This window comes from Topomyia yanbarensis, chromosome 1, assembly GCF_030247195.1.
Source record: "Topomyia yanbarensis strain Yona2022 chromosome 1, ASM3024719v1, whole genome shotgun sequence".
Lineage (NCBI taxonomy): Eukaryota > Metazoa > Arthropoda > Insecta > Diptera > Culicidae > Topomyia > Topomyia yanbarensis.
This window is the reverse complement of record NC_080670.1, coordinates 166,714,077-166,740,433: the sequence shown is the minus strand read 5'-3', so window position 1 is coordinate 166,740,433 and position 26,357 is coordinate 166,714,077. Positions and strand designations below refer to the sequence as shown.

Sequence of the window (26,357 nt, the reverse complement as noted above, 5' to 3'; positions counted from 1 at the left end):
GTATTGCCAACTTCGACTTCATTTTGTTTTTGGCAAATTGTATGTGTTCCTTCCGTAGTTTATTTCCGATGTGCAAACCTTTACGCAGTTGATATTCTTCCAATGCAACTAAATAATCGAATTTTATTAAACGACCTCTATCGTCGTAAAAAATTTGTTTAGCAGCAAATGTATTACGTACTAGTTTTAGCATATGCACTGCATCCATGATGATGCATACATTTCCAATCCCACTGGGGTGAGGGAACGTAGATCGCATATTTTGTTCTTTAAGAACTGCTCCTAACAGCTCCATGCATCGCAAATTAGTTCGCGTACCATCGAAGGTAAGGGAAGGCACGATAATTTTGTGATCATGCAAGGCCATCAAAACTTGTGAAATCAGGACATTTTTGTTTTCAGCAGACAGACCAGATGTGAAGTGATAGGATATGGGACATTTGAAGTGGTCGTTGATCGCGGTTACAATAAATGTCAACGCCTCTGATGCTAATGCATGTTTCGTTCCAATGTCAAATCCAACATCCACATAACCTCCAATTGATCCATCATGGTTAGTGAAACACTGTTTTCGAATTGACATCTCGTCCATCACCAAATTTCCGTACAACTTTCCTCCGAATGATTCTGCTCTTTTTACTTTACGATCGACAATCTCCAAAGCAGTCTCTGAGATTCCAGGGCCACATTTCACTACTTTATACCATCGAGAAATAGTGGATATATCGGGAAGATCATTTCCAGTGCACAATTGTTGCTTTGTGAATTCATATGCTGCTGGAGAATGGAAATGTAGACCCATAGCGAACGATCTGATATCCTCAGAGTAAACTTTCCCATCTTTGGTATTTGTTACAATTCTGTACAAAACTTTTGATTTGTGGTTCTTTATCATCTAGAATAAATATTGTTATTACCTAGCGCACTACTATATTTGGTTGAAGAATCTACTTGTAAACACTGATCACCTGAAGCATTCGATATAAGTTGCTGGCGAGCTGTATCTAACTCTGTCTGTAGCTTTTTGATTTGTAGTTTGTACCGTTTCTCCATTTTTTCTTTCGAGGTTCTCATTGCACGTAACTTTTCTGATGCCACTTCAAAGCACTCCTTTGATCGCTCTGGATTGTAGAAGTCAGCTTCTTGCGCATCACCAGGATAACGAATTTTTTTCGGTTGTGTTTTATTTTTGTCGTTTTGATTCTCATACTCAACAGCAGCTCTAAAATAATGCAGAAGAATGTTTATTTTTTCATTATTGAATTAAAGCTTCGCGCACCGTTTTGAACTACGATCAGCTGGATTCGACCTAAACGTGATAGAATATAATTATTGTAACAAACTTTAATTTTTTTATCTTAATAATACTTGCCAGACGGGAGATTCACGGGTTCCCATTTGCTGGTTAGACACGTTTGACAACACCAATCTTTTCACGTGAACATTTGCGGTGATGGGAAATTCCTCCGTGAATTCTTGTTCAGCACACATTTGTCTATCTTTGGCACTAGACATCAGGGGGGGTTTACAAGTAACATCTGTAGGATTTGTGTTGAGCGCTTCCCTCTTATGATGAATTTGATTTCTAGAATAATATAAAATGTTGGCGTTGAAATCATAAGTCACTTTACACTTACAAGATTTTATCTTCAATCACGCGGGGAACGGCAGTACAATGAAGATATTTCCTGTTTCCGGTATGTATAAAATCGTTATCCCGAAAATGAAGTGAGCAAATGTAAACATTCTTTGCGGCAATCGTTATCCCGTCACCGTAATTTTTAAGAACCGATTTCCAAATATTTATTTGCCTTTCATCCTGTGGGATTCTATAAAATGAAAGGACCAAACTTGCATAACTATTTTATCTATATATTAAATAATTCTTACCTGTGGAACGATACTGCACGACTAGCTCGTTCATCGTCAATACCGCAACTGTTTACACAACATTTACGCACCATATTTGTGTCTTCTGCTCATAAATATTGATGAACACAAATGTTTTCTGTTTTACCTTGTGCACATCCAAACTACACCAAAGTTTATGAGGAGTGGAGTATTCTGCATACACTATTTAACTACTGTCCAGACCTAACACTGAGAGATTCCACACACATAATATGCATATGTACAAAATTGTACTAAAAATATCAATTGTATTAATGACGCACAAACATTTGATGTGAAACCTGGTATTAAACAAATCTCTACGACGCAAACTATCATAATTTTGGTGTCCACCACATGAATTTCAATAGTTTTCACGTGATATGTATGTGTGGCAGATAATTTTCATGTGCTGCTAGAAATTACAAAAAAATATCCGTGAAATTGGCAGATTCAATATAACGAATTTTATCAGTGTAAAGTTTTCGACTGTTGTTGTTATGAAATGAAAGAGTTTGTTTACACTCCACAAGAAAATAAAAATTCAACAAATTTCAGTGCAGGCAAAGACAATTTGTGCATTATAGCTAGTGAAAATCCATCAACCAAAAATAGCCATTGTTTTACTGGCTAAAAGAAACAAAAATGGTTAGTTTCTATGAAATGACGCTGGAGGATTATTTTTCGTGCTTTTTTTTATTTGGCCCATTTGACAGGTATATACCGGAATCAAAACAATGATGTTCCTACCACTGATACCAGCGACAATCCTAATCTAGTGTTCTGTATCTACTGTTTTTTCAAAAGAGATTTTTCTACCACACTGAGCAAAATTTATTTTGAATTTCCATAAAAACGTCTTATGACTTTCAGACATAAGGATTTTAAATGGATTTTATAAGTTTGTCTTATGATTTGGAGGGGAAATTTTCCAAATCCATCTCTTGTTATTTTCATAAGACAGTCTTATGAAATTTATGAAAATGTCCGAATGAACGCCATAGGTGCCCATTTATGAAAATTGCTGACATTTATAAGTAGAAAACATAGTAGAAATAACGATTTCCATAGAACAGTCTTATGAAATTCATTACAATGTTCGAATGAATGTCATAAGTTTTTTTATTTATGGATATTATTGTGCATTTATATAAAAAAAGAACATGGCTGACATTTCTCGAGCATTTTTAGTAGACAAAAAATCAACAGTAAAAATCAACCTTGAGAGGATATTCGGTTTTACACCAACCGACATAACCCCACAAAATGAGCCGGATGAACTTCGTTTAACAATTCTCGGTGGTTTGTTTACATGGGAGTTACGTGAGTTTGAATGTAACAGATGGGCACCCGTTGCACTCCAACTCACGCAACTGACAAAGTAAACAAATCACTGAGAATTGTCAAACATGAACGTCATTTCTCATGAGTTCATTCATGTGGTCATCTTGTAGAACTCAATTCGGGACAAATTAACCGCCAAGTAAAGATCCCATCAGAAGATTGAAGAAGAAAACTCATTAAATATTAAAATTTGTACATAATGAGCAACGCTTCGTCAATATTTCTTGGGAAACTGGGCTTAGACAACTGGGAAACTGGACTTGACAACTGAATGATAATGATTGTTACTTCTCAAATGATTTTGATAATTATAAAATACGCGTCAGACACTAATTATATGCACAACTTATTTCATTTCAAATAATCGGATATCTTCTGTAAAAATCATAACCATGTAAACAGATTTAATGCTCACAGTAATTTATTCAATAACATAAAAACAATTTAAAATTGTTGCAATTTGACTGAAAATCTCACTTCTTTTGTTTCAAACAGCGGTAATCAAAAAGTGCTGAAACTATTAACTCCTGGTTGGTCAAGGCCAGTACTGAATTCATAAGAAACAATTATGAACTTTTCACAAAAGTGACGTTTATGAAAAACAAAATACATTTTTATAGAATCAATAACAGATCTCATATGGGTTTCATGAGAAAAACTTATGAAATTCTTAAAGGCATATATTGGAGCGAAGTCATAAGACTGTTTTATGAAATACATTATTTGTACGTCTATGGAGTGCATGAATAAAGATCAATGAATTCATAAGCCTGTCTATGACACTCAAAATCGTTCTATGACATCGTCAGAAGGTTGGTTCATATGCCGAGACTTACGAAATTCTCAGATGCTTTTTGCTCAGAGCACGACAAAAAGAAGCAAATGACCCTAATTTCAAAACCTCTATAATCGAAATATTTTCTGAATTCAATGATATTGATTGAGCACAGAAATTATATGTCAGAGTTCCTGTGTTAGTGTCTTGATCAGTTTCATCCATGTACATTTGTTATTTAAGGGGTCTTCCACTCGCGAAGCTTTGATAACTGCCAAGCGTGGTTTGTAGATTTATACTGTCGTGTTTTGTATTGTTGGTCCAGGTAGGAAGAACGCAAACTTACTGCGTAACCACTATTGAAATATCTAGGAATAATTAATTTTTTCATGTGTCCTTTGTAATGATTCCACTTTTCTATACAGCGACATTTTTAAAGACCGTATCACAAATTCGAGGTGCCATATCGTGCAGTCGAATCTCCATTTTGCCATTATCCATAAACACGAGGATATTGCATTTGATTTTAACGCGTCACGATCAGCGACTTGTAGATTGTTCTGCAACATGATTTTATTTGCCTGGCGCAATCTATCGAAAATTATCATTATTGGATGTCTGATATGATAGCATCTGATAGAGGTGACTTTCGCAAGTCTAAGCTATGAAACCTGTATGTAAATATTCCAAAAAACTCGGACTAATATGAAGTCACTCGAAGTCACGTTCTTTGACCAGAGTTCCTCTTTTGTTTTTCATATCCACACATTTCGTCACTAAACGATCACTTTGGCAAGAATTAAAGTATTCCAGCGATTATTGTTCAAATTGGCACTTCCCAACAGATTCTACAATACAGTAGTTCCTCCAAAATTCACCCAAAAATCTTTAAAATCGCAAAAGACCGATGAAACATTAAACTTTTTACCAGCACAGGCTCTGAACACTTTGTACGGCAAAGCAAAGCATTTTGATTCAAGCGCATTACTTTGAAAGGGCCTAAGAGTTTTTACAGGGTTTACAAAAAAATTGGCTTGAGATCTGTATTTTGTGCAGCAAAACACTCCGAGAAAAAATTGCAGGGAATAATCTCTTCTTCGCAAAATAAAACAAACGCTGAATAAAAAGTTTATAATTTCTTCAAAAGTTAAAACTACAAAAAAAACTCATTCTTTGAAAACTTTTATTTTCTGTCAACGAAAGTCTAAAGAGAATGGAAACATTTATTGTGGTTGCATCGCGGAGAAGTAATTGGTAAAGATGTTTTTCTTGTAACTGCTTTAAACATGTTTCTAAATTTCATACTAACTGGCAGACAAAAACATAATTTTATTACGGAATGTGATTCTTATAGATATTTTAAATTTTGTTTTATTTCTTTATTTTTCGAGAGTTGTCCTTCTGGAACTGTAGAGCTGAGTTCACGGAAGGGCTCCCCATCAGAATCACTCATAACTGCTTAAGTTTAATTGCAGCAGGCCATGATTCTGATTGTGATATCAAGTGTACGGTTCAGTTGTGCGGGCGTATGGGCTTTACGATCGCGTGGGAATGAGCATTTATTGGTGTGTACTTGAGACCGCGTTAATGGGATTCGAAGTGCTGTAGAGGTCACTAAATTATTGGGGGCGTTTTTGTGTTAGCGAAATCTTGGGCGTAGTTGTGCGTGGATGATCGCGATTGTATGTTCGTCTTTGTGTACCATAGCGAAGGGCTCGGGCGTTTGTATGTTATTGTGCTCGATTGCGTGGGCGTTTGTATGTCGCGTGTGTTGGCGTGTCACTTCGCATGCATAAATCCGATTTTAAAACCGGGTATCCATTTCATATTCGCGTGTGTTCTTAGATGATCGCACGGATCGTGAATCTAATACTTAATTTTCAGTGTATGGTTCAGATGCTAGAAGAGAGTAAGATCTCTATCACTATCAACTCTATCACTAGAGTTCCCGGTCATGTCTCCAATGTATTGTCTAGTGGATATGAGCGTCATTTTTTCCTGATTGGTCCAGCTGAGGGCATGGGACCTAGGCTGCTGGAGCCAAGAGGAAGAACTTCCGGACGTAATTCATTCATGATCGCAAGAACACGAGCGTGTGAAGGCTCATTCTTGAGACCGCGTTCACGTTCACCGGAGTGCAGGCATGCACAAGAAAGGTGCTGCATCGTGTACTATTCCTGTGCACTGGCTCATAATGTATCAGAGCTAAGTTCATTGAGCTAGCAAGTAGTACGAGCACCGCTGCTCGGATCTATAACAAAATAGAAAAAAATAGAACGCGTTAATGTGAATAACAATGCTTGCATCCTTTTTTGCAGAAACTTGTCGCACATTTACCAGCATATATTTTCCGCTTTGGCCTATTCTTTCGTTTAATGGCTTACTCTACTGCACCGTTCTAGCTCATCGGGTAGGCTTACCGTGCTAACTCATTGAGCAAAATCGTGCCAGTTTACCGAGCTAGCTCATCGTGCTAACCCGTTGTGCTAGCTCTTCGAATCCTACAGCTCGAGCACGACGGATACCTAGCACGAGCGTTGTCAGTGCTTTTTGCATTTGGTTCGTTCAAAGCGGCCTCTCAGCTCGTTTTAGGCTCTCGTGCTGTATTTCATGCATCCCTGCCGGAGTGTTATCCTGTTAGCAAGATCGTAAGCGTAGGTATGCGTGGATGATCGCAAAAGGCTCAAGCGTTTGTATGTCAACGTGTTTGTCGCGTGTGCTAGGATCGACGGCAGCGGTGGAATTTTTTGCACACCCGTCAATTTTTGTCTCTGATATCGTAATAAGAATATATTTCTTTAAAAGTACGCTTACGGTGAAGTGAAATATGATAAGAGTTGGACGTCGTGCAAAAGGAGTTGAATCAGACCGCGATCTGTGTCCGGCAGGTGATTGAAGCGAAATCAAGCCTATTACCGTGTCTGGATTAACGATTTGGATATGGAAGATTCGTACGCTGAAGCAGTTTTTTTCGTGCTCAAACACGAAAAGGTCCAACTATGCGGGTGAGAAGATTCCAATTTGTTTTAGAAAAATCGCCTAGCGTGATTATTTTATAATTATTAATTGTGTCGGTGAAATCACTATGTGAATTGCACTTTCCATGCTTATGCTTGTATAATGGAGGAAAAAAACTGATTTTCTAGTGATTTTTCAACATTACCAATTCCTTCAGTTTTTTCAATGAGAATTTAATTTTTCTTTCAAAATAAAATAAAGCTTTTAGTAATGACTAGTAAGTAAGTGAACCGTTGATTCCTTTGTTTTTTTTTATCACTGTGGTTCGTCGCGGAAGGAACAATGAAATAACAGCAAGGACTATATACCAAAAGTTAAATTCTATTCTTCAAATTTATATTTTTTTTCTAGAGAGCGAGTAAAGGCGCCACAACCTAGGCCTATTTGTTAGGGCAAGGTGTAAATACTTCTGTCCCATCCCAGGAACCAAGGACCAAAGGAGTGACATTAACCCTCTTAGCAAAGTCACTCCCAACGATTTATCAAACCCCCTTCAAATTGAAACGGTTGTGTACGGTTGTTCACGTTTCTTCCTTATTCAAGGTTCAAAATAATCTGTTGATTAAATTATTCATTGAATGAATAATTGGAATGCCGCATAATTTTGAATCATCTTTATTTTGTACGCTGCACAGTTGGCCTGGCCACTTTAATGCTTGTGTCATATTCAATATGTGCCACAAACATTAATAATGACAAGAAAAATTGTGGACGAACGTCTGCAATTTTCCAGGATCCCTACATGTATTGGCTGTGTAAGACCAGACTAGACTAGACTGGACAACGTGTTTGTCGCGTGTGCTAGCGTGTATGAAACTTCGCGTGTATAAATTCGATTTTATAACCGTGTGGTTATTCGTATATTTGCGTGTATTCTTGAGTTATCGCGTGCGGACCCTGAAGCTGATACTTAATTTGCAATGTATAGTTCAGATACTAGAAGAGAGTAAGTTCTCCCATATCACTAGAGTTTCCGGTTATGGCCAAAGAGGCTTCCATGTAAAATAAAATCACCCCAATAACTGAAATAGAAGTAAAAAATCTCTTCTCGACAACTTACAGCTGTAAATATGAACGGTTTTTTGATACAAACGAGCCTGATATATAACACAAATTCTATTATGCCATAATTTTATAAACGCGCAATATTATAGTAAAAAAACTGCTTCTTTGCACAAGAAGAAATTGATTACCGAATATAAAAATAAGTGTCCACGCATTTTGCACTTATGCTCATCGTGTGCCTTGTGTGTAGCAAGCTGCCCGATCAGCTCATCTGGCTGAAAATCTAACATAAAATTAAATACTCTATTGTACTTAACAGCCTCGTTTCTGTATCTAATGTTCTTCGAGTACGTTGAAATTTTCGGTTCAACCTTTCAAATCAAATTAAAGGAAAAACCCTTTTAATCTATATATGTAAACGGAAAATTTGAAAGAGTTCCTACTGCAGATTTTATTCGTATTATGTTTCAGAACTACAGAAAACAGACGAACTGCAGCGGTAATAATTTGGTTCCGAAAAAGATTAAATATAGAAAATGTATAATACGGATACCTTCATAGGAGGCAAATTGAGTTGAATCAAATGTGTACATCGAGCACTATACTTTTCAAAACGAAAATTAATCGAGTAAATTGCGACTTAGATAGAACGACTTGGCGGCTGCTAGACACTGAATTTCAAAATACCAACCAACTTGAGAAAACGGCTTAAACAAATAGTCGAGGCGGATAGTACAATTTTTTCTCTAACATTAAAAAAATTCATTTTTTCTTTAATATTAGAAAAAATCTTAAAGTTTACTTAGTCCCAAAGTTTATAAGAAAATTTACAAAAATCGATTTTTAGCACGCTTGTTCACTGGTTTCCTTGCGCTTTTAATTACATTTTTGGAACCTGGGAAACTAGTTTGCAACATTATTTAGTCTGTTTCCATTTGTTGTCACCGGAGTACTTCCACTACCACCGAGGTTGAAAATTCCGTGCAAATTCCGGACAAATCCGTACAAGTACTTTTTCCGGACACACGACAAAAAATCCGTACTGTCCTCCCAAATTCCGTACTGTTGGTCAGCTTAGGCATAACTAACAAATGCTTCGACCGCTGAGCTGCCGAACGATATCAGTAATTTAAGGCAAACATATTTTACACAGATGTATCGTGCCTACATACTAGCAAAGGCAGTTGCAATCGATGGAGTATTTGGGTGACCAACAAACGGAGATCTGCTGTAAGATGGTGTTGAGATTTTCAAACAAAACTTCATGCTTCATGCTTTAAAAAATCTGGATTGAGGGCAATTGCGTTCTGGAAAAATATGGAAAGGTTAAGAAAATAACTTATTCCCCATCGGCCTCATTTCATGTAACCGTCGCCGTGTCAGCTCTGTTTCGAATGAAATTTGTTTAATTTCATAGGATTGTTGATATATGATGGGATTAGGTGCTAAGATGAATTAGGGTACAGTTACCCTATTTGGATTTTCGATTCGATTAGGTGTCATTATTTGCAATTCATATACTTCATATTGCTTGTTTCCTGTCATAAAAAACTTCAACCATATTCGGCAGTAACTGTCATTATAGAAGTCCGCCCAGATAAATCTAGGATCGTGGTTTCAAGTCTGTAGCAAGCAAGTAACATTGGTGACGACAAAATTCTTCTGAAGAAGTACCGTGTATACGTACTTGCTCACAAAGTTGAGATCAATGGTGTAGTCGAGTTTGACATGTAAAGATCTGCTGAAACACTGGGTTAACTGTTTCCAAAACTATTAAGTCCAGCCAGTAAAGATTATGAACGGCATTCAGGATCAGTCACGAAGCAAGGTACAAAATTCTAGGTCCATTCAGGGTCGTATCGGGTGATTTTCGCTGGGTCTGCTGACTTAATTACTCTTCGACAAGGTTGGTTTGCCTGTGCGCCTTTTCATAGCGCGCGGCATGAATTTCACTAAATGTTAGCTATTGGGCAACGTGGGCACCAATTGTAACAATATGGCCTCACACGAAACAATACTTGGAAGATCTGCTCTGTTGCGATATCCGAAACAATTAACTTAACACAGGCACTGCCTCCAGCGGATGCGTACAAGTTTTTGTTCGAATTGATTTGCAATGCTGGGATACAAGGTCAGACGAAATGAGTACCCGGCGTGAACATCCAAAGATGTTTCCCCAATTCATAGTGGGACAAAGAGTGCCGGTTACCCGCTAGCTATCGACTGTTCTCGATGTTTAAAACACGAATGAAGAGTTTGTTGAAGGCCAAGAAACGTGGTTACTGGCATCGGCTCGTTGAGGGATTTACGAGAGAATCATCAATGAGCACTTTTGGGACACGGCCCGTGGTATGCGAAACCGAAATAGCACTAACGAGAGTGGAATGTTAATTGATAACTGATTTCGCCAAGAAGGTTTGTCCGGATTTCGAGCTAGCATAGAAGACCTATCGCATAGCGTCCTCTCACGATACCGCGAACGAAACACCTTTCTCGATGGTGGAGCTCTCGTTGCATCTTTTTTTTTATTTCAATTATAGAGGTTTTAACCTTAAGGTCATTCGCCTCTTCGGGTTAGAAAAATCTCTTAGGAAAAATTTCTAACCCTATGTGCGGGGTCGGGACTCGAACCCAGGTGCGCTGCGTACAAGGCAATCGATTTACCAATACGCTACGCCCACTCCCCTAGTTGCATCTTTTATCACATAACAATAAAACTACAGGTCCAGACAGAATCAAATTCAACTTGTTAAAAAATCTGTCAAACTCTGCCAATAGATGCTTGTTGGATTGATTTAATAATTTAGGGACAAGTGAGTATTATCGTCATCCAAAAACTAGGAAACCCAGCCTCCGATCACATATAGGCCTATATCGTATAGGCCGATTTAATGCTCTCGTATATTCGGAATTTGTTCAAGTAAACAATCATATTCCAACTCGTTGAGTTAAAGAAATGGTTTAATGTCAGAAGCACAATTTGATTTCCACAAAGGTAACGATTTTGTTGCTCACAACAAAAACTTAAATGGGCTTCAATAGCAAAGAGCTAACGACATCAGTTTTCTTGGATATCAAAGGACCTTCTGATGTAGTTTCTATCAACTTTATTTCTGAAAAGCTGCACCAATATGGTCTTTCACAAACCTTAAACAACTTTTTGCTTGTTTTCTGAAGATGATATTAATTTATCGCACGACGATTTATCAATAACGGGTGTTCAATAAAAAAAAATGAGAATAATTCCAATACCTTTCTGTAATTAAAGTAAAGCGCGTAAATTTGTTTCTCTCCAAGAGAAATGCTCTCTGGAGTCCCTAAGAATGGGTGGCATGTTTCTTTTCGCTCGGGTGCTGTCAGTTCAATCGAAGATGGCGTTGAAGCAGTAAGCACTCCGCGAGCGTGTTGTACGGTTTTACGAAACGCGTGATCATCGTGGAAATACGGTAGACCACTTTCGAGACGAAAAAGTGCCTGCAAGTACAGTTTACCGGATCCTGGCATCCCTTAGCGTGGAGCGAAAGGCCGATAGCGGCCGTCCGGCGAAGATAATTACGAAAAGGAAGAAGAAAAAAGCTTAAAAAGCTGTTCGACAACAAGGACGGATCGAGTTTGCGTGACGCCGGCCGAAAATATCACTGCTTCCATACCTTGATTCAGCGAACCCTCACAAGTTGGAGAACATCTTCTGTCGAAAGAAGATTTCGTCTCCCGAGTACACGGACGGGCAGATAGCGATCGTGAAATCGCAGTGCCGGTGGATGACGGAGAACTACCGCGGGGCGTCGTTTGTACTGGACAACGAAAGATACTATCCGCTCTCGAAAACCCACATTCCAGGAAATGACAGCTACTATTCCAGCAAAGTCGGCCACACACCCGAAGTATAATATAAGTTTAGGCATAAATTTGAAAAAAAGGACAGAGGGATTTCAAAGCCGTGGTTCAAGCCGAGCTGTCTGGCCATCAATCAATAAATGTACCAGGAGGAGTGTCTTGAAAAAATTCTTCTGCCGTTCTTAAAGGAGCATCATGCGGGTGAGAAGTACGTCTTGTGACCGGATGTTGCGTCTTCCCATTACGCCAAGAAAACCCTGGAGTATCTTGAACAGAAAAAGATACCGTACCGTGCCGAATGAAAGGAACCCGACCAACTTGCCCCAGTGCCGTCCGATTGAGGATTTTTTCGGCTCCCTAGGGTACTAGGATCCGGAATTGTATCCGCAACATAGACGTCAGTGCTGTCCAGCGCTCTTGTGAAAGCATCGCGACTAAGTTGCTTCGTACGGCTGACTAGGGCCCCTTCTCCAATATTCATTGACGTTTTTTGAAGAATAAACATTATGTCTTTAATAAAAAAAACTAAATTCGCTGAAATTTTTGTTTTGTTTTTTAACTACATGACTGAAAAAATTCTCATTTTTTCTTAAACACCCGTTATTAAAAAATAAAAACCATCTTCCGGTTCTCGAGAGCACCAAACAACTCACGGCTTTTTTTAAAGCAATTCGATTTTCAAACTGCGTTTTATTGTCACACATAATTTAACAGCGTTGTACCCCATATTGCACCCAGAAACGCAATAGCTGTTGAGACGAGTCTACTATCAAATTCCACGCCATTATTCTAAACATTCCGGTATTTCTTTTCCACTCCACAACTATAAGTTACCAACCCGTTATGTATAAATCTTTATATGCAGTTTCAGATGCTCTACCCGCTGTCGTTATTTTTTCGAACCATGCTGCTATTCAATTCTTTCTCCCGCCCTCGCGCTGTTTGCACATCTCTTCGGTGGTGGTGGGTGGCTGCTTTCGAACTGTGTCCTTTCCAGTTTCCTAACTGCTGCTGCTGCAGCTGCTACTGGGGGGCCCAGAGCAGTTTGTGTGAGTGTGTATGTGTGTGTATGCTAGGGCATGGGGTGGTGAGGCACGCGAACGTCTCCAAGGCTGGTGCTTTTGTGGCGCACCAATGAGACCCGGTTACTCCCCACCACTGAACTGGCTGGTGAACTTTCGTGCTTTGAGCCCACGGTGGGTTTGGGGCGTTTGTTGCTTGGCTGGTTGGTTTGCGGGTATGTGCGGGGCGATAGATGATGATGGAGATATTTTCCATGTGCTGGTTTACGTGTGTGTCTTCTTCGAGGAGATGAAGATGTGTGTGGGTCGATGTAAGTGGCTGGCTTGTATGCGATGGTATGCGTTGAAAGTTTCCCACAGACGGCGCCATGAGTGAGAAGAGGACAAAAGTCGAAACAGTTCCGACCGGTGGTGGTTGGCAGCTTGCTTGGAGGCAAAGGAAGAGAAGAGCAACAAAAAAAAAGATTCGCCTGACAGTGGCTAACCCTTTATCGCACAAAGGTTTTCCTTAACAACACCACACACTTGGGTTTTTATAGTGTGGATACGGGGTTTTCGGGGTTTGATTTTTGCTCAGTAGAGCGAACCCAACGGCGGTCTCTCGTATTGTACGCCATCCCGTTCCAATTCGTGGATCGGCGAGCCAGATAAGTATATAGCAGGTCGTCTCAGTTCCCTGGTAGAGCAAAGTCAGCGTACCGGTTATGGCATCGTTCAACCAGGGCTGAGTGCTTTCAGTGCAGTACATAAGCCATGCTGCTTTTTAGCGCCCCGCAAGAAGACCCGCTGCTTCGCCGAGCTAGTAGTACAGATTGAGAGCTTGGTGTGCCGAAACGAAAGACGTTGCTATTAGTGAAAAATTCATCTCAGTTTTTATGTGCAACCAACCCATCCGAAAGAAAAAGGGGTTTTTGTGCTGTTGTTTGCTTTCCTTTTTTTCCACCGGTTTTGTTCCAGTCACATGCAGATGCAGATGAGCAAAGTACTATCAGAAATGTGCTTACCACCGCCCGATGCATTACTGTAATGGAAAACGTCATTCTGGGATGTTGCATGCATAATGGAGGATTTTGCTTGGTCGATTGTGCTTGGCTGCGACTGGGTTATCCATTTTTTGGGTAAATTCTATTACGGTCATACCAGACGACAGCGAATGGTTTGAAGTATCCTAAACTGATACTTATAGATTGGGAGTTCACATCTGTACATTTAGATAAACTTACATTTTTTTTTAATTTTCTGTGCTTTAGCTTATCAACGTGTAGCTATTGTTCATGATTTGAAAGTTTGGGTTTGTTTCACGGCAGTTTTGCCTATCTTTACCATGTGGACCGACTTGAGGGAAATCACATAAGATTACCACAAGAAGCCTGTCGATGGTTAGCAGCAGCATTAATTGTGCTGACGACCGACCTCTGTTTTGCCTTTTCAACGCCGGAGTAGCTTTTAATATCTTGTTTTTTAATTGAACATCTGTTTTACACGCGACCAAGTTTGTTTGAAGTTCGAGAAATGACCCGGAGAGAAAGAGAAAAAATCATTCGAACAGAATAAACGCAAATTCGAATCATGAATGAGCGAGAGGGAAAAGAAACTCATCATCAATGTTCAGTTGGGAACTGCAATCACTTGCATAAACGATTGCAGTTCCCAATGTCTAAGAGCCTTTGTCTATACGCGGATCTATAGCAGGTTCTTTCAAGTTCTACATCGTTGTGATTTTCCATGTTACATATACATACATACGCTTTGAACAAAACTGTCGCTATTATTCATTGGTACTAGGAAAGCGTCGTCCCAAGAAGAACAACTACGGCGAAAGTAATTTGATTTCAGAGCTGCAGCAATTTAGGAGTTTCATACGATACTAATGCAGACTAACTAGTACCGTAAAACAACGGTAAACGGTATTGTTCATTGGAATTTTGCTGCAAAGCCCAATTATCTGGTTCGACATCTACATAAAACATAATAAGTTGGATGTGCTAAAATTTTTCATATCAGCGCGAAGTGATTTGATAGAATTTTTAAATGGATTTTCTGTAAATTCGCACCAAACATTGTAAATTATGTAACTAAGGGTTTTTACAGTGAGAGAAACTTTAAAAAAAATGAAAACGATCTTAATTGTCCGGTTACCCCGGCTGAACTAAATTTTTATTCCTAACCTTATTTTACAGAGGCCAGGCTAACCTAACAAAAGTCCCTGCTCTGCAAATTCTCACTGCCAGACGGTTCCCACGTTAGTCGAGGTGTCCAGTAGAATGGCTCGCGGTTGTATGCGAAAACTTCAAAATGATATAAACTAGCAGACACAGCACTTTTTGAGTTCTATTTGTGGTCCCAAATGCCTGTGCAAAATTTGGAAGTGGTTGGTTGCCTCCCGGGTTTACGCAATGCGCGTTCAAAGTTTCTATGGGATTTTATATGGGGAAATCAATTATTTTGTATTTACGCTAATAAAGATCGCTATTTCACTCAAGATGGAAAACCAGCCTTATAAAACAATAGTTCAAACCTTGGATAACAACTTTGTCGAAGACTGTAACTAGCTACGAGTTTTCAAAAATTAGTCATAACGATTTTAAAACTTATGGTTTGATCCAAATGCAGAAATTCATTATCTCTTTCAACACTATCAGTACACCACCGGCATCGACATTTAAAACTTAAATAAGAATATAGTCATCGCAGACACTTAATACCTTTGAATGAAATGTTCAGAATGAATTGCTGAATAATACAGACGTAGTCAGAAAATGAAAAAAGAGGGGGAGGGGGATTGAGTACTCCTAGGCCTCTTTTTTAGATTGTTTTGGGTTGGCAGCAACCAACCGCTACCAAATTTTCCACGGGACCTCAAAAAGTGCTGGTCTGAACAATGTCATATGTCGAGCCACTCTAGTGTCCAGTTGTTATCGCTAACCCATGCTATGCTACAAGCACCTGCTCTAAGTGGAATAGTGACTGTTCCAGGCGTTGTTGTTGTTGCGCCAGGTGTAAGATGGTATCGGGCCATTAGCCCGAATGAACCAAAGAGAATGATAAATATGTATAGCGGTTGTAACTGAAAACTTTTAATGAAGGGTGATTTTTTACGATTTTTTAAAACTTACAATAATAATGTTTAGAATAATTACAACACCTTTCTCGTTGCTGTAATGGAACAAATAAATAAAAGCGACGCCCAATGTGGCTACGCCACATCGCTTTATGTCGAGTGCTGTCCGACATCACTCCGCTCCGTCGGACTTAAACTAATTTAAGCCCCTATGTTTGAGTAATCCGGGCAAACGAGTGGATCACAGGTTTGCTTGCGAGAGGCCGCCGCTTCCGACGGCGAGCTAATGACCCTTTCGGCCTAATGGCAGTGTCTAACGGCATTCGGCCGAACGACATTCGGCCTACCGGTTTTCAGCCTAATGACCCACCACCGTGTATGGTTCGTACCTGTGCATCGGCTAGACTGTTAATAACTTGTACTCGAAGAGAAAGAAATTCGTTTTGAAAGTTTTCAGTAGATAAATTGACATATTCGAAAAAAAAAATGTACAGGATGATTTAACATGTGGTTTTACAAAGTACTTTCTATGCTATTAAATTAGTTATTGGAGGCGTTTCGAGTTCCTGTCATCAGAATCCGGCACTAACTAAGTTAACGAACTAAGCTAGCTCCGGATTAACGCTAGCTCCAAAAATGATGATAATGAGATGGAACTCGAACCGCCTCCAATAAATAATTTAGTTATCAGTTTCGTGTCCTTCACGCACAAAAGTGGTTTAAAACAATTTTCTCCTTGCTGGAGAAAAATAGCTTATTTACCCAAAAAAAAATCTCCACGAAGGAGAAATATAGCATACTGTCATGCTGTTATTGTTCAGTATCGTTCGTCATTTCATACTGAAATAACTTTCTTATCACAAAATCAGTGTTTGGGCTATTGATCATATTGAAAAAGAACTATTGTTTTCGGCCAACATCCTATTCAGCGATCAAGCCCATTTCTGACTCAATATTTACGTCAATAAGCAAAATTGCCGTATGTGGAGTAAGGAGCTACCCGTAGAAGAGCTATCACTTCATCTACAAAAAACAACAGGAGCCGGTTATATCACTGGTTCGTATTTCTTTAAAAAGATTAATTCCACGAAGATCCGTCCAAAAACCTTTAAAATCGTGATCGACCATCTCATCACTACGTTTAAACCGTAATTTTTGTTATGAACATTTTCAATTAAAATGGCATTTAGAATCATGTTCAAAAAGAAAATTGTATTTTTGACTTAAGCGTTAAGCGAGGGTGAAGAAATCGGCCTTAAAACGATAAACATTAGATTGTTGATATATTATGATGGGGAAACGCGAAATAACTTTTTAAAAAAGCATAAATACACGAATAAATTGTTTTTGTTGAATTAAAATTTCAAATATCTCGACAACTATCGCATTTTGTAAGATTTTTGTTGAATGCATTTTAATTAAAAATGAGGCTTAGAATCGTATTCTGTAATAAAATTACAGTTTTGTATGTCAATTAGTATGACATTTAAAAACGTATACAGAGTTATTGTTAGAAAAACTTTTTTACCGATAAGTTCTCCATCATGCAATCACATTCAAAATGTTTCATTTCTCTTTAGGTTTTTATTGACAAAATATTTTAAAAAATGGAAAAAGGATTTTTTCGCAATTTCGCATAAATTTTCATTTTTGTTAAAAATGATAAAAAAATTTTGCGTATATTTTTTTTTTTTTTCGTACAGAAATATTCATTCCCTGTAACTCGTTCTCAGATAGTTTTGTTGTATAAAATACGGTAATCGAACAATTATTTACGAAAATGCTACATATAGAAAGTTTCACGCCCTTTTAAAAAATGCCGTCTTCCATACCGGTGAAACGTGTAAAGTTTCATCGCAATCAATGGATGGATGGTCACGATTTTAAAGATTTTTGGAAGGATCTTTGTAGAATTCCTCATAACCCTTTCATCATTTGCATATTCGCGTGGGTTCTTGAATGTTCGCACAGACCGCGAGTTTCATGTTTAATTTTAAGTGTACGTTTCAGATGTTAGAAGAAAGTGCGTTCCCCCACATCAGTAATGTGATCAATGTTGACCAATTGTTGTATATATATATATATATATATATATATATATATATATATATATATATATATATATATATATATATATATATATATATATATATATATATATATATATATATATATATATATATATATATATATATATATATATATATATATATAGATTTATTAGCGTGGGTATGTGTGTCGTGTGTATTTAACTTCGCGTGTTTAAATTCGTTTGTATGGCCGTGTAACCAGTTGCATATTCGTGTGGAATTTTGAATGTTCCTGCGAACTGCAATTTTGAGTGTGTGGTTCTAGAAGGGAGTGAGGTTCCCCATATCTCTAGTATAGTGAGCCATACCGCCCTAAGATTTCTAGATTATATAAGTTTGCTTTCGTGAGACGAAATCTAAAGGCAAGGATCCAGGCAGGGGCTTCCGGACGTGACTGGTTCACTATGGCGTGGAGGGGGGCGGGGGTATAATTGCCAAACATAATGGATTTATAAATTTGCAAGTACCAACATACTGATTCATCACCGGAGCATTTCTATGTGTATGTGACAAGTTTGTAAAGGTTGGTATGCGCGAAAAGCTTGTTCGCGTGCGTGACCAGATTTGTATTATCGCGAAGGGCCGAAATATATGTAGGCGTTTTTATATCGTTTATGCCAGCATGCGAAAAACTTCGCGTGTTCTAATTCGTTTATATAATTATGTAGCCATTTGTATATTCGTGTGGGCTTTGCTATGTTCGCATGGGTCGTCTTTCTGATATCTAATTGAGAGAAGACAACTAACTCCCCCATGTCAATGTGGTATATAACAATGATGTCCCGAGGCTCATTGTCTAAAGTATATACATTTCACGTTGAAACCGTGGTTATACATTCGTAAGTGCTAACCTACTGAATTAATCGCCGGGACGTTTTTATGACTGCAAGAATGGCCACGTTTGCGACCGTGTGTGTATTATCGCGAAAGACGCAAGCGTTTGTAGGTTATTAGTCAAGTTTTACTATCACATAGACGTATGTCGCATATTCTAGCGCGTTTGTAATTTCGCGTTTCAATAACCGTGTTGTTTATTCCAGTCCCCCGTGAGCTTTTTAGTGTCACCGAGAAAGAAGCAGTAGAAGAAAAATGCAACAACACTATCTTCACAATGTGTTGTTGTTTCTTCGTTCCTTCAGTAAAGGTTAGATGGGTGAACGACTCGTATGCTAAAGTATATTAGAAAAACACATTAGACAATGGGACAATCACGCTCAGAAAGACAAAAAATAATTTAATTGAAAGGTGAGAAATGCAAAAACTTGCATCACATAACAAATGTACTTTAGTTTTCCAGCATATGGCTAAAATACTACTGGTGGAAATTTGGTCCTACATTTTAATATTTAAATGCGCAATGTTGTTTTAAAACAACATTGCGAAAATCATATCAAAATTATCACTGGGACATACTGAAGCTATGAAACAATTTTCACAAACAGTCTCCTCTATCATCTCTCACAGATCGGATGCCAAAAATGTGAACAGCAAACAAAAAATACTACCCGTGCCGCAGAGTGGCGGACAGAATCTAAAATATTGCCTGATTTTGCTGAAAATCACAACTTAAGCTGCTTTTGAGGTGCCAAGTTCATTTCAAAAGTCAAAAAATAATAGATTTATTTTTCCAAACAGTGTCATCAAACCTTTCTTTTAACTGTAATCCCATTTTTATGTCTGTTTTTCAATTCTTGACCACCAACATCAACAATATCATACAAATGAAGAACACTACTTCAAATCCATTGTGCAACATATCAGTGACAAAAATGTAAAACCTCCTTAAACCCGTTGGCGCAGAATGAGATCATAAATAAAAAGTAGCATAATTTCCCATAGAATGTATAATATTTAACCGTTCCAACCTGTTTCGCCTGATTGTACAGAATACATTAGCGAAAAAAGTATTTTTGATCAACCTACCTCAGACATAAATAAACAAAAATGTCATAGTTACTAGCTAACTGAGCGAAAATATTATAATTGTAAACCAAGTTATTTTGTCTCCCTATAAAATGAAGCTAGTTGTGCCAAAATCGGACCAAAATCAAAAGGACAATTTGCATTTGAAATGATCGTAGAAATAGTTGTTAAAACTGCTTTAAACTGCTGTTAAAAATCGAAACATATAAAATATCACTTATTAGACTTATTAAAATATAAAATATCACTTCTCAAACTTTTTGATGTTTTGACCAGCCACTGTGCGTTCGCTAAAGCGTGGAGGTGTAAACTAAGCTGCAAATACGTTTGCTCCAACTGAGGATGAAATGAGTGAATCACAAAGTAAATTGTACCCATTCCGGGAGAGCACAATCGGGATTGCCTTCTTGCAGACCCGTCTTAGACCTACAGTGCAGGTATAACAACGTTCAATTCCTTAGCCGAAGCAGAATGATTCGTTACGAAGAACAACTTGCAACACGACATCGAATACGAAAACGTCAAAATTAAGATCCTTGTGTATATGGAAGCTGATCTTTCGGAAAGTCGCCTGCACGATTTGGCACCGCGCACTACTACGGATTGTATTAAAAGATTTTTGTCGAAGTAAGGAGAAGGTGGATCTATCGAACCCACATGTCAATTCTGTAACTAAACGGCACACAACGGTAAGCCAAACGCCGATACAACTACAAAAAATTCATCTACTACATCAACAAATAACCTTCGACATCTGCTGATACGCCACAGACAACTGGTCAAAATACCGGACAAACAATATCTACAGTATCCCCAAACCAATAACTAACATACCTAAGCTAAAGAATACGGCTATACCAGAGTCACTCGAAAACACAAAAATCACCAAACAGCTAACCGGAAAATCAAAGCAGCTCTAGCGCCGACGAAATGAAGCACAAGGAGCGAACGACCCTCGAGGTTAGAGCCTAAATAAAGAATAACAATAACAATATTATATATTGTGACAATCAGGCGCAGAAAGGCAAAAAATTAAGAAAATGAAAAGCGAGAAATGCAAAAACATACAGCACATGACAAAAATAGATGAGTATTTCGATCAGCATACATATGTACTATAAATAGTAACTGCTGGCTGAAATTTGGGTTGAGAGTAGGGAAAGCATGTATCATGATAATGGCCAAGTAAGTCTTCCCGATCTTCTCTATTCAGCACCTTCAAGATGAATTGCAATCACCAACTTTCTGTTAGAGATCAATAAGAAGATTTTCAAATATGTTCAATGGAATATGAATGTCTGGCGCTTTGAATGAAGGTCAGACCCTTTAAATGAAAATTTACGATTAAACTAGTATTAATTGTAGATAAATCATGCACTAAGTTTATTCAAACTGATACATGTGATATTACTTGGTCCGCAATACCATCAATTCATGCAGGCCATAGGAGGGTTCTTAATAATTAGCAGATTTTAGAACTAAAACACGTCAATATCCCAACCACCATTCTACACACAAGGATTTCGAATTCAATTCCTGCGACATTTCGCAGGTTCTTGAATTTAGATACAATTTTCCGTTTTTTGCTCAGTTTGCAATGAAAGCCCAACAAACGGGGACTACGCCTAGTACCTCCAAACCAACAGCCAGCAGCACCTATAGAAAAGCATATGAATATAAATGCGAATCATAATTTAAGCGCAAGAAACAAACAAGAATATCCGTCCGTGTTTCAGTAATAATGCCATGGACGCATACGATAAAGGAAATGGTTAAAGCGAAACGACACTCAATTTTCAGTATAATAGAGCAAAGAAATGGATCCTCTCACGCGAAGTAAGTAGGACTTTCAAAAGATTTGTTTCACATTTCTCAACATTGATTCAGGAGCATTTCGGCGATCATGAAGTGGGATATTATAACTAATTAATTGATGTATCGAATATAAACCATCAATACTGATAATTTGGGATGAATCGTGGGTCTAGATGGTATGTTCGCATAGAGAATCGTCATTTCTTTTCATTTTGACATGCGTTACAGAAACCGGTGTTACCTACATGGTACTCGTTGATTGATCCGTTCAATGGAAGATCAAGTGCTTATTCGTGCCCGCCGATGTCGAATGCTGTCACAGTCTGTGCCATGGATCCGGAACGATTAAATCTCTGTACTCGTTAACGCCAAATTGAATGTAATGAGAACGGAGTCTAAGGGATACTAATGTAGACATCTACTCATGGAGCGCATTACGATTTTTAGAAGATTCCAATTCTATCCCGAAAGATTAGCTTATTGAACAAGAAATGACGAAAACACGTTTTTAAAATGTCAATGGTGTTCATACAACGCGAGATTGACGCGAGAATATTTACCGTCGGTAATTTCAAACACACTCTACAGCTGAGTTTAACAACATTAACTTTTATTCACATCCCTACCGCGATCCGAACTGTGGCAGGAATTGAGTTTTATCAATTCCTGCCACAGTTCGGATCGCGGTAGGGATGTGAATAAAAGTTAATGTTGTTAAACTCAGCTGTAGAGTTAACGCCTCGGTCTGGACTATGTCCCTAGAAAACAACATTAACAAATTCAAATACAAATCAGCTGCTAGCGAGTACAGAATTTTTGATTTTTTCCAGCAGAAAAGGACAACTGTGCTACGACAACAAAAGAGAGCATATCTCACTTTCTTGTCCCTATAGAGTAACCGACTGGATTACCTATAATCTCAACTCAGTCATATGGGGCTGAGATACAGGACAAACGCACAATTATGGGACGTGAAGGTATAAGGACCAGGACATAACACGTAAGCGTCCATTTTTTTGCTGCATCCTACAAGGTGTCGCCGAGTTTCTCTCGTTTGCATACTCTGAGATAGCGGAATTCTATATAATCTTTAGTGTTAGTATTCTCGGCACACACCAGTAAAGCCGAGCAGCAGGCCGACTCCGTTCTCTGAACGCGGAAAAATTTCTCAGCGGGAAGGATTTGTCTCCACGGCGTGCAGGGCAGTCGCAACATCGCGACCAGTCAAGGATGACCATTTGATGATGATTATGGCTAACGATGACGATGACGTGGGAGCATAGTCTTCAAGCGTCGGTTGCTGATTTACACCCTTGAGGCGGAATCTCTTATATATGTAGCTACAGTGAAAACGTGAGAGCCAGGCAGACTCCCGATAGGATGGTGAAAAACATTTTTTTGCAACTGTGCAGGTGGTGCAGTAAATTGCGACGAATGGTGTGCTTAGTGCGAACTAGTTTTAGTTTCAAGAAGCGGGTGCATTGCTCTATTTTTAGCAGCATTCTTCCTGCTTACTGAATTGTTGACTCAAAAATACCGGAAATGAAGAGATAAAGCTAGGGATGCGTTTAAAATCATGATCAAATGTGTTCCGAATGAGTGTGAAAATTATTTAATATATTTTTTGCTTGGAAACTTTGAACGATTGGTTCAGTCTTGTTATAAAGCGAAACAATATTTTTGTCATTGCACGACGTTTCGGACATTGGTTTATGTCTTTTTCAAGAGAAACTTCATTTATTAGGAAAAATAGATCGTTAATCGACTAAAGCATAAAACAACATTTGGATGCTGCCGTTTTCCGTTAGATTCAAACATTCAGAAATATAATTCCTAATTTCCTTCGAAAGGTGAATGTAGCCAGTGAAAAAATAGCAAATCATCACCAATTCTAGTTCACATGAATGCCGTTAACGACGTTGACGTTAAATAGAAACAGTTATTTCTGTATACTTTCACAATAAATTGCGGAAAATCAAAAATTACCCAACTTCTGTGCAAAATCGGAGCCATAGTGTTGAGACTTCATTAGATGGGTTTTTGCTCATCACAGCGCACCTCTTGATCAGGTGATTTAATATGTAGATGGCCAAAGGAGCGAATCTTTTCTAAAATCGTGCAGAAGAAGCTCATTAGCAGGGTTTTAACTCCACAAATGGCACAAATATCGAAGCTAAGTATATTTAAGAAAATGTGCTCGAAGGAAATGTTATGCATCAAACTACTTCAGTGACTACACTAAAAGTCAAAACACTTCAATTTTCCTGCTGAAAATCATCACCTCCTCCTCCTCCTACCTATAGGCATATCGTCTAGAAACGGTCGCTTCCTTCCGGCGATGTATTGTCGCATCATTTAGCAGCCCCTTTTTCCTGGCGGTAAAAGAAAGAGTAAACGGGACAATGAAGTGTTTTAATTTCACTCCTTGCATCGGATCCCAGAAATGCCACCCACGGCGAGGACGACGACGACGACGACGACGACGACGACGATGGTTTTGTTTTTCACCCTTCAACTTACGCGCGAAAAATAATTATTATTCCGCGCTACTGTTTTCGCTTGATGTTACACACCACGCTACCATGCCACTGACTGAGCTGCAGGCGAAAGGATGCTTTGCAAAAGGAAGGGGCGGCAAGCATCCGCGAGTATAATCGATATCACTGCGTGTGCCTTCCCCGGAGGGTACTTGTTCTTTTGCGACTTTAACTTTCTACTCCACAGCAGCTGAAACACAACACTTTTGGTTTAAAGTTGTGTTCACTCAGTAAGAGCAACTCACGCCACCATTCTTTCGTTACCCCCGCACGGTTTCGGTCCTGGTTTGATAAGCCGAAACCAAGGATGCTGTGCTGGGTTGCTTGGTGACGGCTCGTTAGCACCACATTCCGTGGAAATCGCATCCCCCGCGGCTCACCAACAACTCAGCCGGATGGCGGACTGAGTGTGGCACCCAAAAAACTGCAACATTAATCACAATCCTTTAGGACAGTGAAAATTGAAATAAATGACGGTGTTTATTTCTTGGAATATGTTCAGAGTATTAGCGCGGTAAGCTTTCCCACCCACACAACGGAGACTCAGGATCAGGAAGAAGTTTGCGCTCTTTCCTTGGAAAAGGGAACCCGAAACGACCGAGCTGGAAACAGCCGACAATCCAGTCAAAACGTTTTAAAATACCCGGGCTCGTCGGTCTCCGTTTAGTAGCAGGCTTTGGTTGTTGTGATTGTCAAGGGGGAAAACTTTTTCGTTTAGCTCCTATTAGTGTTGCTTTTGGCCTATTCCCGGAGGGTATTTAAAAGGGCGACAATAGTGGGCATAATAATCTTAGATAATCTTTCACATTTGTTTCAATGTCTTCATTGTTTCCGCGGGAGGTATATGTACTAATGACTGGTGTGAATGCGGGATGTTGAGGAGAGAGAAGCTGATTTTTTTTCGAAAGTCGATGCTGCAAAAACTGAATAATTGTTATTATTGTATCTATAGGGGAGACTGAGGAAACTTGATCCCCGGGGAGACTTGATCCCATCATTGTAACTCAAAGGCGGATCAGAATACATTAATCGAATATACTATAAAGTTGCGTAGTTTTATCTAAACATAAATTTCATTAACACAGAAAAAAAAAATTGGACTTTTGTGTAACCGAATTTTTACCGATTTAAAAAAAAGGCTCAGAAGAACTGAAGAAGATTTATTTTTCAAATTTTCAAACTTTAATAAAATTGATAAAATCACCCACTACATACTCTACTTTTGCATACAGAATTACAGGAGAATGTCAATTATATGAATACGTTATGATTGAGCTGATTCTTTTGTTCAACTATATTTTTACTAAAGTTTGCTGAAATAGATGCTATGGGTTCACTTGATCCCTTCAAATTCGTGGAGATTTAATCCCCTTCGCCATACTTCATACACACCACTGAAAATAACCAAATTCACACCAGAACAATTGAAGTCATTGTTGTCATAAAAAAATGAACGCTTCATCGTAAAGAAACATAACTGTAATTGTTTACTACAGTATACGTAGCAACCATTCATCCCACATTTGACGTTCCTCAACCATAATAAAGACAACTTTCAAATAATTGCACGGAGATTTGGGGAATTCGTAAAAAAAATTAGGTGAGAGATGCGTAATATGTAGTAACAAATATAACAATATCTAATCATAACAATTTAATCAATACTACAATCCATTTATAAAATTGAATGGGGTAATGTACTTGTTTTTGCCCTATTAAGAAGGGTACCACATTATTACTACAATAATTTTATTATTTCAGCTTCTTTGATTTGTTATTAAGGTCCATTTTTTTATTTCGATTATAGAGGTTTTAACGTTAAGGTCATTCGCCTCTTATTAAGAGCCAATATAATAACAAAATTTTCTTGAGAATGGTGAAAATCTTCTGTTTGAGCGCTGCAAAATCTCTAATCGAGTACCCCCATTATCGAAATACCATTTGAGTCAATGCGTTGAGCAAAGATGGCAGACGCTGCTCTAACCAAAGGCTTCAGATGGGTAGGATGATAGTAGAAACAGGGCAAAAATAGGCTTATTA

At 38.4% G+C, this 26,357-nt stretch overlaps 1 protein-coding gene across 4 annotated transcripts in view; it reads right to left on the bottom strand.

The window, feature by feature from the left end:
- LOC131680480 (segmentation protein Runt) overlaps positions 1-26,357 on the bottom strand; it is a 167,214-nt gene that overhangs the window by 22,377 nt on the left and 118,480 nt on the right. The gene's annotated exons all lie outside the window — the stretch shown is intronic.